This window comes from Sminthopsis crassicaudata, chromosome 1 (assembly GCF_048593235.1).
Source record: "Sminthopsis crassicaudata isolate SCR6 chromosome 1, ASM4859323v1, whole genome shotgun sequence".
NCBI classification, from domain to species: domain Eukaryota; kingdom Metazoa; phylum Chordata; class Mammalia; order Dasyuromorphia; family Dasyuridae; genus Sminthopsis; species Sminthopsis crassicaudata.
In genome coordinates this window covers 663,521,334-663,535,445 of record NC_133617.1, presented here as the reverse complement: position 1 = coordinate 663,535,445, position 14,112 = coordinate 663,521,334, and the positions used below count along the sequence as shown (strand labels likewise).

The window sequence follows — 14,112 nt, the reverse complement described above, 5'->3', positions numbered from 1 at the left end:
ATATTTTAAATAATCAACATGTATGTAGTTTTAAAATCTACAAAGCACTTTATATACATTATCTTGAAATTCACAACCATCCTGTCCTGTAAGTGCTACTTTTATGGCAACAGCTTATCTGCTGAAAATTTCAAATGTGAAGTCTGCTAGCCAGGCATCTTGGGAATTGTATTTTCCCTCTTATCCTCCACTCCATTCCCTTACATCAAGATTGTTGCTGTTGTTTGCCCTTCATTCTCAAAGAGGACCAAGACATCAGGAAGGGGATGCCATGACATGCAAATGAATTGGATTTGAGGGAGGGCTGGACAGAGCATCTGCCTCACTTTCCCTTCCAGAGACATCTGGGTCCAGTGGCCAGATGTAGATCAGGATGACTGGAGATGGTTAAGGTTTTCAACTGGTCTCAGTTTGAGAAGATGGAGGAAATACAATGTGGGATTTAGGCCTTAGATAGGGTTTCAGCATTGAGGCTTGAGTAAGCATACAGATGATTGAACAGAAGAGGTTACATCTTAGTGAATGTGGGAATGATGGGGAACCATAAGCACAGAAATAGGGAATGAAAGCAGAGATTATTCAATGGAATGGAGAGCAACCTGAGGTGGCCAGCATTATCATCTACTGGAAATAGAAGGAGCTAGAGCAATCTAATTGGAAGTAGAGCCAGAACAGTAGTTGATTCTCTTATCTTTGACTAAAAGTGACTAAAGGGCAGCTCATCTGTCCTCTCCTCTTGTAAAGGGCTAGAACTGAGCAATGCACTTGGATAATGAAGCAAGTGAGACTAATTGCCAATTGGACAGTTCCCTATTAACTTGTTTGAAGGTTGACCCTCCCCAGCTGTTCTGTGCTGACTTGATTGGTGGGACAAAGAGGGGGGAAGTGACTTGTGTGGGAGGAGGAAGAGAAACTTGGGTGGTAGAACTCTCTCGCACTCGTGACCTGGCGTTGGAGGAGACTGAAAAGATCTAGAATAAAGACATTTAGTGATCCTCACTCCTGCTGATTTCTGGGAAGATAGAGTTCCAGCATCCTCTCTCTGCCTGAAAAACAAAACACAACAATTCTTCTCTATCTTTTTTTATTATTATTATATAGCTTTTAATTTACAAAATATATGCATGGATAATTTTTCAGCATTGACAATTGCAAAACCTTTTGTTCCAACTTTTCCCCTCCTTCCCCCCATCCCCTCCCCCAGATGGCAGATTGACCAATACATGTTAAATATGTTAAAGTATATGTTAGGGGGCAGCTAGGTGGCGCAGTGGATAGAGCACCAGCCTTGAATTCAGGAGGACCCCTCAGGGGGGGAAAAAGTATATGTTAAATACAATATATGTGTATATACAAATATATATATATATATATATATACATATATATATATATATATCCATACAGTTATTTTGTTGTACAAAAAGAATCAGACTTTGAAATAGTGTACCATTAGCCTGTGAAGGAAATCCAAAATGCAGGTGGACAAAATAGAGGGATTGGGAATTCTATGTAGTGATTCATAGTCATCTCCTACAGTTCTTTTGCTAGGTGTAGCTGATTCGGTTCATTACTGCTCTATTGGAACTGATTTGGTTCATTTCATTGATGGATGGCCACATTCATCAGAATTGATCATCATATAGTATTGTTGTTGAAGTATACAACAATCTCCTGGTCCTACTCATTTCACTCAGAATCAGTTCGTGTCAGTCTCTCCAGGCCTTTCTGAAATCATCCTGTTGGTCATTTCTTACAGAACAATAATATTCCATAATATTCATATACCACAATTTATTCAGCCATTCTCCAATTGATGGGCATCCAATTAGTTTCCAGTTTCCGGCTACCACAAAGAGGGCTGCTACAAACATTTTGGCACATACAGGTCCCTTTCCCTTCTTTAAGATCTCTTTGGGATATAAGCCCTGTAGTAACACTGCTGGGTCAAAAGGTATGCACAGTTTGATAACTTTTTGAGCATAGTTACAAATCACTCTCCAGAATGGCTTGGATGTATTCTAAGCAACAATGTATCAGTGTCCCAGTTTCCCCACATCCTCTCCAACACTCCACATTATCTTTCCCTGTCATCCTAGCCAGTCTGACAGGTGTGTAATGATATCTCAGAGTTGTCTTAATTTGCATTTCTCTGATCAATAGTGATTTGGAACACTCTTTCATATGAGTGGATATAGTTTCAATTTCTTCATCTGAGAATTGTCTGTTCATATCTTTTGATCATTTATCAATTGGAGAATGGTTTGATTTCTTATAAATTAGAGTCAATTCTCTATATATTTTGGAAATGAGGCCTTTATTGGAACCTTTGACTGTGAAAATGTTTTCCCTGTTTATTGCTTCCCTTCTAATCTTGTCTGCATTAGTTTTGTTTGTACAAAAACTTTTTGATTTGATATAATCAAAATTTTCTATTTTGTGATCAATAATGGTCTCTAGTTCTTCTTTGGTCATAAATTCCTTCCTCTTCCACAGGTCTGAGAGGTAAACTATCCTATGTTCTTCTAATTTATTTATAATCTCATTCTTTATGCCTAAATCATGAACCCATTTTGACTTTATCTTGGTGTACGGTGTTAAGTGTGGGTCAATAATCCTTCTCTATCTTCCTATCCCTCCACTACAAATGGGAGTTTGTAAACTCAATTGTCTTTCCATAACTGAGTTTGTCCCCACGGTAGATATGTTGTTACCTCAAAAGAGAGAGTGTGTAAAGGGGATGGCCCTGAGAGGTGTTGCATTTCCTAGGCCGCATTAGGACCCTGTGATCCTAGCATGGGAGGTTATGAGACCTTTGTGAGAGCTACTAAGCTTCAATTCAGTTTTAGGGGTGATCTTATAACTCTCTTTAAAACTTGAATTAGCCTAGATTTTCCATCAAACTAAATTTCCCTACAAAGAATGAGCTGGTAGGAGTCATGTTGCTGTTGAGGATAGAGATTCTAGAATTTAAAATCTCCTTTTATCCTGAATGGATAAGAAGAACTTGAGAAAGTCCCATTCAGAAACCCCAGTAGTCTCTAAAGTCTATGTTATCTATGAGGATTTCAGTTTCATCCCTAATTTGGCTAGGAGGAAAAAGTATAGCTCCTGTATGCTCCACAGTGATATCTAGTAGCATGACATTCTTATGTGTATTTTATAGATGAGAAAATTGATGTTCACAGGGGTATCATAAAAGAACTTAGTTACACATAGATCTAGTGAGTATCAGACAGGTTTTCCTTACTCTTTCCTATTTCTTCCTGTTCTTTTATAGTATGCTACCCCTTTCTCTTCTGAGAACCTTGTCTTATACTTCACTGGAAAAAAAAAAAGTGGAGGCTTTCCCCCAAGGTCCCTCTCTCCCTTCTCATTTGCCATCTTTCAAATATCTTAATCCACTAATTAATTCTTCCTACATTCTGGCATCAGATGAAAAAGTGGCTTTTTTCTTGGCCAAGTCAAAGTCCTCTACATGCAGGCTACATTTTCCCCTCTCCTGTTTCCCTAAGGAATAACAAAAAAAAGTACAATATAAATCTTAAGTGTGACTTGATAGGTAGAGCTCGAGATATTTTATACATGATGCAGTTATTTTTATTGTCATTTGTATTTCTATCTCTTCCTGATAGGTGTTTTGTAACATACAGAAAGGCTGATGACTTTAGGGAGGTGTGTTACTTTATATCTTGCAGCTTATATTGAGCAGTTCAATTAATTTTAGTCAAATCTCTAGAGTGCTCTAGGTAAACCATTAAAATATCTGCAAAAACTATAAATGCTTCTTTTTTGCCTATGTATATTTTTGTCAATTTCCTTTACTGTATTTTGTAATAGTATAAAATAATAGTGGTGGCAATGGACATATTTGCTTTACCCCTGATGTTGCTGGAAAGGCCTCTGAGGTATTAGGTGATTTTATTTAACTATTTTACTTTATTTCAAGGAAGAATGTACTGGGAGAGAAAGAAACACAGAGAGAGAGAGAGACAGACAGAGAGAGATACAGAGAGACAGAGTTAGAGAGAGAGACAGAGAGAGAGCAATAATCACAAATGACCACATTGTCAAAACAAAAGTTATGAAGGCAGTTAGATGACCCAGTGAATAGAGCAAGCCTGAAGTCAGGAGGATCTGAGTTCAAATTTAGCTTCACATAACTTAACACTTCCTAGCTATGTGAGCCCAGGCAAGTCACTTAACTAGAATTGCCTTGCAAAAGCAAAACAAAACAAAACAAGAGGTATCAATAGGACATAATATAACCTAGAAGCCAAGACCCTCCCAAATCTTCACTCATACATACTAGATTTATTTCAAGTATGAACTAAAATGAGTATTAATTTCTTTGATTCTTATATTACCTTTTTACCCAGAGTTTCCTCAAGAAAATCTGAAAATATGTTTGTATCTAATTTCCATCAATGTGAATGTTGAGTTCTTAGCTATGAGCACTCAAGGTAACATATGCATATTGAGAGTGAGGATACCTTTTATTTCATTCCACCAAAAAAAAAAAAAAAAAAAAAAAAAGTAGAGAATTCAAAGTACTCAGAGCTACCCACAAACAAATATGAGATTCACATCAATTATTCAAAGAAATTCATAATTTCTCTTTTGCATCACAACTACACTTTGACATTCTGGTAAAATATCTCTGCCATCAGGTTTTCCACAGTTCAGGCTCATAGTGCCACCCTGTGGTTTTGCCTCCCTCTCAGAAGACAAACATTGTTTCCATTTTCCAGAAAGATAACTCTCTTCTGACCTAGAAACCTATACTATCTCAATAATTCACTGTAATGGGGTGGGACAGGGGAAGCAAAAATTCAAATTTTTAAAGTGCTCTTTTATTTTGAAATGACCAATAAAACTGATTTTAAAACATTTCTAATGGGATTTTTAAAGGAAAAGAAAAAATTTTCAAAGAAGTTAAGTTAAAAATAAAAGGAAGGAAAAAAGCATTTATTAAGTGCCTACTAAGTGTCAGGTACTATGCTAAGCAGTTTATAAATATTATCTCATTTGATCCTCACAACAACTTTGGAAGGTGGGTACTATTATTCTTATCCCCATTTTACAGTTGAGGAAATTGATATAGAGTTTAAGGGACTTACCCAAGCAGTAAGCAGTCTGTCTGAGATCAAACTTGAACTCAAGTCTTCTTGATTCCAAGCCCAGTGTTCTCAATCTACTATACCATCTAGATGCCTCTAAGAAATATAAATAAAACAAAAAGAAATTTATTTTCTTTTGCTGTTCTTAAGACTATAAAACTTAATTTTTAAATGAAATAGATAACTTATCAACTATCAAAAGAAACTAAAATAGGAAATAGATAAGATGATAATAACTTAATCTTGGGAAGTAAAATTAAGCAAGTCATAAATGACTCAAAAAGATACAAAACCCTCCAGATCCAGACAGGTTTGCAAATGAATTTATCAAACACATAAAAAACAAATTTTTTTTAAATACCAAACTCTTTCCTTTAGACAAACATGGTTCTACTTTCCAAACCAGGGAAGAATAAAACAGAAAAACAAACAAAAAACAAAAAAAGCTAAACACTAATATCACTAACATACATTGATTTTTAAAATATTAAATAAAATGCTGATCAAAACAATATATCAATAAAATATTCATTATGAGCAGTTATAATAAATAGATACTGACAGTTTGGCTGAGAAGGCCTTTCTCCTTCTTCCTTGGGTAGAACTGATTCTCTTCAACAAAACAACTAAATGGCATTGACTCACAGCATGACCTTCCTTTGAAGTTTTCAACTCCTCCTCCCAACTTCTTTACTAGGGAAGGGGAAAAAATACCAAAATGTACCTTGTACAGAATGACCTGTCTATTCAGAGATAAAAAGATTAATTCATAAGAGTATTAGCTCATTTTGCCTATGGCAAAAACTTCAGTTCTCTATTGCTTCTTGTTTCTCTAAAGATAAAAAGTTTAAAAATACAGATTATTAATAGAATTAGTAAAAACCATCAACTCCCAGGCTATCCAAAGATCACCAGGCTAAAAATAAAGCAACCTAGTTAATTAAATTATGTGTGGTCAAGTATCCACTGGTTTTCCCTCTCATTCTTGATCTGGGCAGCAGACCTTAATTCAGAATAAATGTTTAATTGACTTACTTTTACCTAGGGAAAAAAAAATAAAACAACTAGGAAACAAGTTTAGAAGAGCAGAGACATGTTTGATAGGATAATGATGACCACATTTAGGTAATAATAAAACAAATGGGTTTTCCTAAAGGAATACTCTCTGCAGAAAAAGGAATATATTAACCATTGGCCTGGCAGTAGTACAGAGTATGCTAGTTCAATAACTATATTTCAAATATCATCCTAGGGAGGATTCTGGAAAGATGATGAAGTAGATCAGAAAATTTCAAGCCCCAGATTTCCCCTTCTTTAAAAGTTGTTCCTCCAGGGACAACTGGAGAAGATCCAAAGAAAGATTCTAGAGGGAAGTTTTGCTCCTTGAAGAATAAACATCTTCAGGCTAGCTCCACTGAAACAGGTGAACCCTGGGCCTAACTGAATTAAGAGGTAGCCCAGGCCCCATTCACAGGGAGTTTTACCTTCCAGACAGCAAGAGGGATACTATGTCTGAATGGGGGAAGATTGAAGGAATCTCTGCTGAGAAGCGACACCAGCCCCTCCAGAAGAGACCAGAATGTGCCCAATAAATGCAGAAGCAGTGCAAGTGGAGAGAAGGAGGATCAATGCTGGCTGTGAGCACTTACAGGAGGGCAGAGTTCTTGATTTCAATCCCAAGCCAGAGGTGAGAAATGAAAAAGGACCTGTATACCCTACATCCCAGGACTACAGGTGATTACAATAACAAGCTGTTATATTTTTAAATGAGCAGGCAAAGGAGAAATGACCCAATCATAGAAAGTTACTATAGGAATACAGAAGATCAGGTTTCATCTTCATAGGAGAATAATAAAGCAAAAAAAAAAATAAAGTCACTTACCCCCCCCCCCAAAAAAAAGCATAGAAAAATGTAAAAGACTTCAAAAATCAAAAAATTGTTGGGGTGTGGGGGTGTTGCAATATTGTCTCTGAATTAATTTAGGCTGAAACTGTCTCTGAGTCAAGTAAAGCCACTTAATGAGGTTTAGACAGTCAGAGGATTCTCCTTAAGGGAAAGAACATCACAAGCAGGCCAAAAGAGTAGTTCTTTTATAGGACAAGAAGGCTTTGGATTGGCTGATAAAAAAAAAAATGCTGAGCATCTCCCAATAGGGGAAGAGACAAAAGGACCCAGTGAACATGTGTCATTTAAGGACATATCTTCTGTGTTTTTTTTCTTTTTTGTGGTTTTATGGCCAACATTCTATTCCATACCAGATCCCCACTGGTAGATTTTTACTTTGTTTCCTGCTGATATCCTGAATTGCCTCATCAAAACAAGAGATTGAGGAAACTTTTTTTAAAAAATAAGAACAATCCAAGAAAAACAAGAAGTGTTAGGATTACAAGGTGATAACTCAGTTTGTCAGCTCAGAATTCACACCTTTAGTTCAAACCTTTAAAAGGAGTTTACACCTTTAGACTTCTGAAAAGGAGTTTACATATTTAAAGGAGTTTACACCTTTAAAAGGAGCAAGTTCATTGGTTGAAGTATTTCCCACAAGCCCCTGAGTTCTCACAAGCCCATTCTCTTCGAGGATAAAAGAAGGCAACATTGAGTCTGAAATCAGTCTAGACTGGGACATTGAGTTGGGACGGCAGTCTGGAAGGAGACAGTCTAGACTGGGAGAACAAAACTTCCCGGGAGAACTTCAGGGAAGCGCGAGGAGATTCAGAGACAGGATTCAGGAAGAAGAGGATTCGAGATTCTACCTTCCCTCTGGCTGGAGGCTCCAGAAGCCTCCCAAGAAACCTGCTCACAGAGAAAAGGATTTTACAGAAAAGAAACCTCCTCCCAGAGAAGGATTACAACTGAGAGATGGCAGGACATTACATTTTGGTACCCAACGTGGGGCAAGGACTTATTCTGAGCCCTTCAGAGGAGCTAGCCCAGACTTGACAAAGAAGATTATGAAAAAAAAGTCAATGAACTAGAAAAGGAGATCCATAATCTTAAAGAAGACAACTCCTTGAAAATTATAATTGGGAAAGGGCTAGTGAACTTATAAGATTCCAAGAAATAATAAAATAAAATATAAAGAATAAAAAAAAGAAGAAAATGTGAAATATCTCATAAGAAAAACAACTGATCTGGAGCATAAATGAAGAAGAGAAAAAATAAGAATAAGTGGACTGAAAGCTACAATAATTTAAAAAAAAAAGAATTGTAATAATAAAAAAAAGAAAAGAAAAGAAAATTGTACTGAGGGGCGCTAGGTGGTGCAAATCACTTAACCTATATTGCCCCAATTAAAATAAAAAAAAGAAATATAGAAAATTATCCTGAAGTGTTAGAACAAAAAGCAAATGTAGAAATAGAAAAAAAAAAAAATCTACCAATCACCATCAGAAAGACATCCTATGATGAAAATCTACAAGAATATCATAACTAAATTCTGAAACCCAAGTCAAGGAAAAAATATTATAAGCAACAATAACAATAACAAAAAAAGTTCAAATATAGTGGAGCCACAATTAGAATCTCACAAGACCTAGCAATGGCTACAGTAAAAGACTACAAGTCTTGGAAAGCTGTATATCTAAGAGCAAAAGATTTGGAATTGAGGCCAAAAATATCATACCTGGCAAAAATTAAGCATAATTCTAAATGATAAAAAGTGGATATTCAATGAATTGCGAGATTTTCAGAATTTTGTTGCAAAAATATAAAGTAAATATCAAAAACTAATTTCAAGGAACTCAATAAGGACAAACCATTTACATTTTATATATGGAACTATAAACCATGACTAAGATTGTCATTAGTAAATTAGTAGTTTGAAATAAAGACTGGGGTAGAGCTAAGTATAATGTGATTCTAAAAAGCAAAATTGTGTAGGAAAAAGTGAAAAGTAATTATCTTAATACAAAATACCTTAATACAAAAGGAATTACTGACACAGAAGAATTAAATGGGGGAGGAAAGCTGGTAGTTCTGGAATCTTACTCTTATAGGTAATGGGTTAAAAAGGGAACAATACATATGTGTGTGTGTGTATGTATGTATGTATGTATAAAAATCTTCGAAATTCAGAAAGAAATAAGAAAGTAACAAGATAGGATGGGGGGAAGATCCTGGAGGGGATATGGGAGGGATCCTGGAGGACAGGGATTGATTAAGAAATAGGAGGGATAGGAAGTAAGAGATACACCAAAAAAAAAAAAAAAAAAAAAAAGAAGGAGGGATAGTAATGATGATCTCAGATAAAGTTAAAATAGATTTAATCAAAAGAGATAAATAGGGAAAATACACTGTATGTCAGCCATATTGATCAATATTGTTTTAGACTATTTAACTAGATATTATGAGGTTGGAATATTGCTGTGCTGTAAGAAATGATAAGTTGATGGAGTTAGAAAAATAAAGAAAAATATGGACTTACAAAGGAATGTTACCTACCTTTTGAGAAACAGAGGACAAATAATCATAGTACAACTTTAAATAGATGCATATGAAGATATATGTCCATATGTATGATTATGGATATAAATAGATGTATCCATATATATCTATGTACACATGTTTGTATATATGTGTTTATGTGCATATGTGTATATATGTGTATGTCAGTATATATATATATATATATATATATATATATATATATATATATATATATATATATATATATATATATAAAAATGTGTACATGTGTATGTGTGTAGATAGAGAAATATTTAAATTGTAGCCTTTCTTGGGGAGAGATGAGGAGGAAGGGGAAAAGAAAATAAAGTGAAAAGTACACATCAGAAAACAAAAGAAAACCTGCAATGAAGCAAGGAAAAGCTGGATAGCTCTGAACAGAATGTGGAGCATTTATTATTTAGATTTCCTGAAATGGAAATTGATTCTTTTAAATTTTGAATCCTCTCATGTTCTACTGTGCACATGACAATTTTTTTTCTTTTACTATTTTGTATTTAAGTTTAAAATAAATTAAAAAAAAAAAAAGAAAAGAAAAAATCATCCTAATAAATAGAGCAAGTGAGCAAGAGGGAAAGGCTCTCATCACTTCAATGCTTAGTCTCAATTGTTGCTGTGTTGCTGTTGCCAGTGCTGCTTGCTGCTGCCATTCTCCCTCTGACTTCTTCATAACACTAGTTTAAAAACCTCTTATGATGGCACATGTTTTACTTTCTATAAACCTACCTTCATAATAATTACATCTTTTCCTGGGCTAGGAAAGATTATAAATTCAAGAGCCTCCCTTATAAAGAAGCCAGTTATTACAAGTTATGTAATGATGGTTCAACATTAGGAAAATAACTACTATAACAAATAATATTTATAAGAAAACAACAAAACAACATTACTATATCAATTATTACTGGAAAAAGACTTTGTTAAAAAATATATTACTCATTTACATTTTTTAAAATGCTAAAAAGCGTAGCAATGAAATACCATTCCATAATATGATCAAAATCACTAATCTAAAACCAAAAGGTAAAAATATTTTATCACTGTTATTATTTTAAATGTTACTAAAATATATAGCTATAGCAAAATGGACAGCAGTGAGAAATATGATGTAATTGGTATAGAGAACTTCCACACTCCTACTACCAAATGCAGGTCAGGACTTTCTCTCCAAGACTTGAACCTAAATTTTTCTGGCTCTGAAGGCAGTTTTTCACATACTACGTACGCCCTGCTAACTTTTAATTCAATGTTAAGTAGACAACATCTAATAAATAATTAGACAATTGGCCAAAAAGGAGGCAAAAATATCTCTATTTTAATATGCTATGATGGTTTTTCAAAATAATCTAGAAAAATATTGAGGAAATTAATTGTTTAAGCAAAGTAACAGAATACAAATCACCAGCATTTCTTCATATTATTAAGAAAAACTAGGAAGAAATAGAAAAATTTTAATAATAACATTCAAAGATGCATGTACCATGTAAGATAACAGGAGTAATATAATTGCAACTAAAGAATAATTTTCACAGAAATAAAGACCTAGAAAAATGAAGAAATGAAATCTAAATGATGACAATATATTATAAAAGTGACTACATATATTAATACCATGTAAAGGCCCTTTAAATGGGCGGAGCCACAGTGCAACAGGAGATTCGAGTGACCCAGAAGTAATCTCTGTGGATATTAGGACTGCCCTGTGGGTGGGATCCTGGCCATATTGAGATAGCTTCGTAATGGGTGACTCTCTCGCTGATTGGCTGTGTGTGTGACCTCACAGGCCCTTTATAAGCCCACTGCAGACAGCAGTCGCTTTTTTTAACCTGGTGCTCTTTAACCTGGCTCCCTAACCTGGGTGGCCAAGCCGAGATGGATAGCTGAAAGAGGTAAGGATTTTGGTAGTGAACCCATGGGTCTTTTGACCAGATGTTCACTCGGGAACCAACAAGTCAGGGCATCAAGTCAGGGTATTATGTGAATAGGTATAATAAAGGCTTTTAAGATTACATGTGGTTGTTCTTGATCGTGCTACTGATTATTAAGCTATAGATTCAAGAGATAGTGGCCAGAGACCTTTGAAGGCCTCAGAGGAGGGCAGTTACAATACCACCCAAATTAATCTACATATTAATGTTCTGTGAATTAAATTATCAAAAATATACCTTATAGAATTAGTCAAAATAATAACAAAATTAATATGAAGGAAAAAATGGTCAACAATATCTTGGTAGATAGGGGGGAAAGTAGAAATGGAAAGTGGTTGATATTGCTAAATCTTAAATTATATTATAAAGCAGTAGCTGCCAATATTACCTAGGGCTAGGTGAAAAATAGAAAAACAGATCAGTGGAATTTAAGATATAAGAGATACTTTTAAAGAAGCATATGTAATGGACAGTTTGGTCTTTCAATCAATCCAAAAGCTCAAATTACTGGGTAAAGAATACTTTATTTAATAAAAACTACTAGAAAAACTGGAGAACAGTTTGGCAGATAGTAGATTTAAGCTAGTGCCTTATACATATATAGCAAAATAATAATAATAATAATATATATACTTTCATCAATAAAAGTTGGTTGAAGATAGGTTATAGTTATCTCTTTTAAAAAAAAGTTATAGCAAACAAACTTCATATTTTTATCATATAAAATTAAAAGCTTTTGTATAAATAAAACAAATGCAGAGGAACTAAGAAAAATAGATATAGGCTGGGAAGAAATCATTGTATAAAAGTCATGTATATCAAATATATATCATATATAAAAGTCAAATCATTGATAAATGTCATACATCTCTAGCAAATTGGCATCAATTTATTTAACTTAGTCATCTTCTAGCATATGTCAAATGATATGAACCAAAAAATCTCTAAAGAAGAAATGAAAATTAAAAAAAAAAACTTTAAAAGAACTTGAAACTGATAATCATCAGAGAAATGCAAATTAAAACAATAGAGATTTCAACTCACCCCGATCAAATGGGCCATTGTAGAAAAATTTATAAGGAAAAAAACAGGCACACTAATTCACTGATGGTACAGTTGGAATTAATCCAATAGTTCTGGGAAAATATATAAAATTACGGAAGATAAATTACAGAAGGAGTTTAGAAGGACCTTTTTTGATAGTAGTGAGTCAGGGCTTTATTGCTTTTGCTCATACTCAAATCCAGGTCACATTCCTGGCTGGCAGTCCCAGGGTAAGAAGGAGCATTAGCATATCAGAATTTGCAGCTACCTTGGAGCAGGGACCCTCTTCACAATTGTAGAGCAGGAAAGAGTGTTTGTAGTCTCTCACAGATCAGAGCACAGGTCACAAGAGTAGTAAACACACCTCTTCCTAGAGCATATCAAGTTGGAAGAACTGTAAACTTACCAGTCCCTAGAACTGTCCCTGAAAACAGCTGCACAAGAACCCTGAAGTTTGGGACAGTGCATCCTCCACTCTGAAAGCAGAGCCCTACTTTAACAAAAAGTTAAAAGTCAAATAATAGTTTGGGGAAGTGAGCAAATAAAAAAAGATCCTGAGCATAGAAAGTTATTATAGTGACAAGGAAGATCAAAACATACACTGGGAAGATAACATCTACTCCTCTTTCCAAAGCATCCAAGAAAAATATGAAATGGTTTTAGGCCATGGAAGAGATCAAAAAGGATTTAGAAAATCAAGTAATAGAAATAGAGGAAAAATCAAGAAGAGAAATGAAAGGAAATCATGAAAAACAAGTCAACAATATGACAAAGGAAACACACACACATAAAAATACTGAAGAAAATAACTCCTTAAAAAATAGACTAGGCCAAATGTTAAAGGAAGTACAAAAAGCCACTGAGGAGAAGGTTATCTTGCAAAGCAGAACTGGCCAAATGGAAAGAGAGGCACAAAAATTCATTGAGAAAAAAAAATCTTTAAAAAATAGAATTGGCCAAATTGGGGGGAGGGGTAGAAATCCACAGGAAAAAAAACAACCCCTTTAAAAGTAGAATTGGACAAATGGGAGAGAAGATACAAAACTTCACTGAAGAAGATAATTTCTTAAAAATTAAAATGGAAAAAATAGAAATGAACAAATGGTAACTAATGACTTTATGAGAAATCAATAAACAATAAAACAAAACCAAAAGAATGAAATAATTGAAGACAATGTGAAGTATTTTAGTGGAAAAACAACTGATCTGGAAAATGGATCTAGGAGAGATAATTTAAAAATTATTGGACTATCTAAAAGCTATGATCAAAAAATGAGCCTACACATCACCTTTCAAGAAATTGTCAAGAGTGAAACAAGGTTGCCCACTATCACCATTACTATTCAATATAGTACTAGAAACTCTAGCCTCGGCAATAAGAGCCGAGAAAGAGATCCAAGGAATTAGAGTAGGAAATGAAGAAATCAAATTGTCACTTTTCGCAGATGACATGATGGTATACTTAGAGAACCCCAAAGACTCTGCTAAAAAGCTATTAGAAATAATTCAGAATTTTAGCAAAGTCGCAGGATACAAAATAAATCCACATAAATCCT

General features: G+C 34.5%; 1 long non-coding RNA gene across 1 annotated transcript; it reads right to left on the bottom strand.

Annotated features, from left to right (window-relative positions):
* Positions 1-809: 809 nt before the first annotated feature.
* Positions 810-5,733, bottom strand: LOC141555663 (uncharacterized). Its single transcript, XR_012486292.1, has 3 exons — positions 5,682-5,733; positions 5,120-5,215; positions 810-1,046 (listed from the first exon to the last, which is right to left on the bottom strand). It is a non-coding gene; the product is annotated as an uncharacterized LOC141555663 (long non-coding RNA).
* Positions 5,734-14,112: the final 8,379 nt, after the last annotated feature.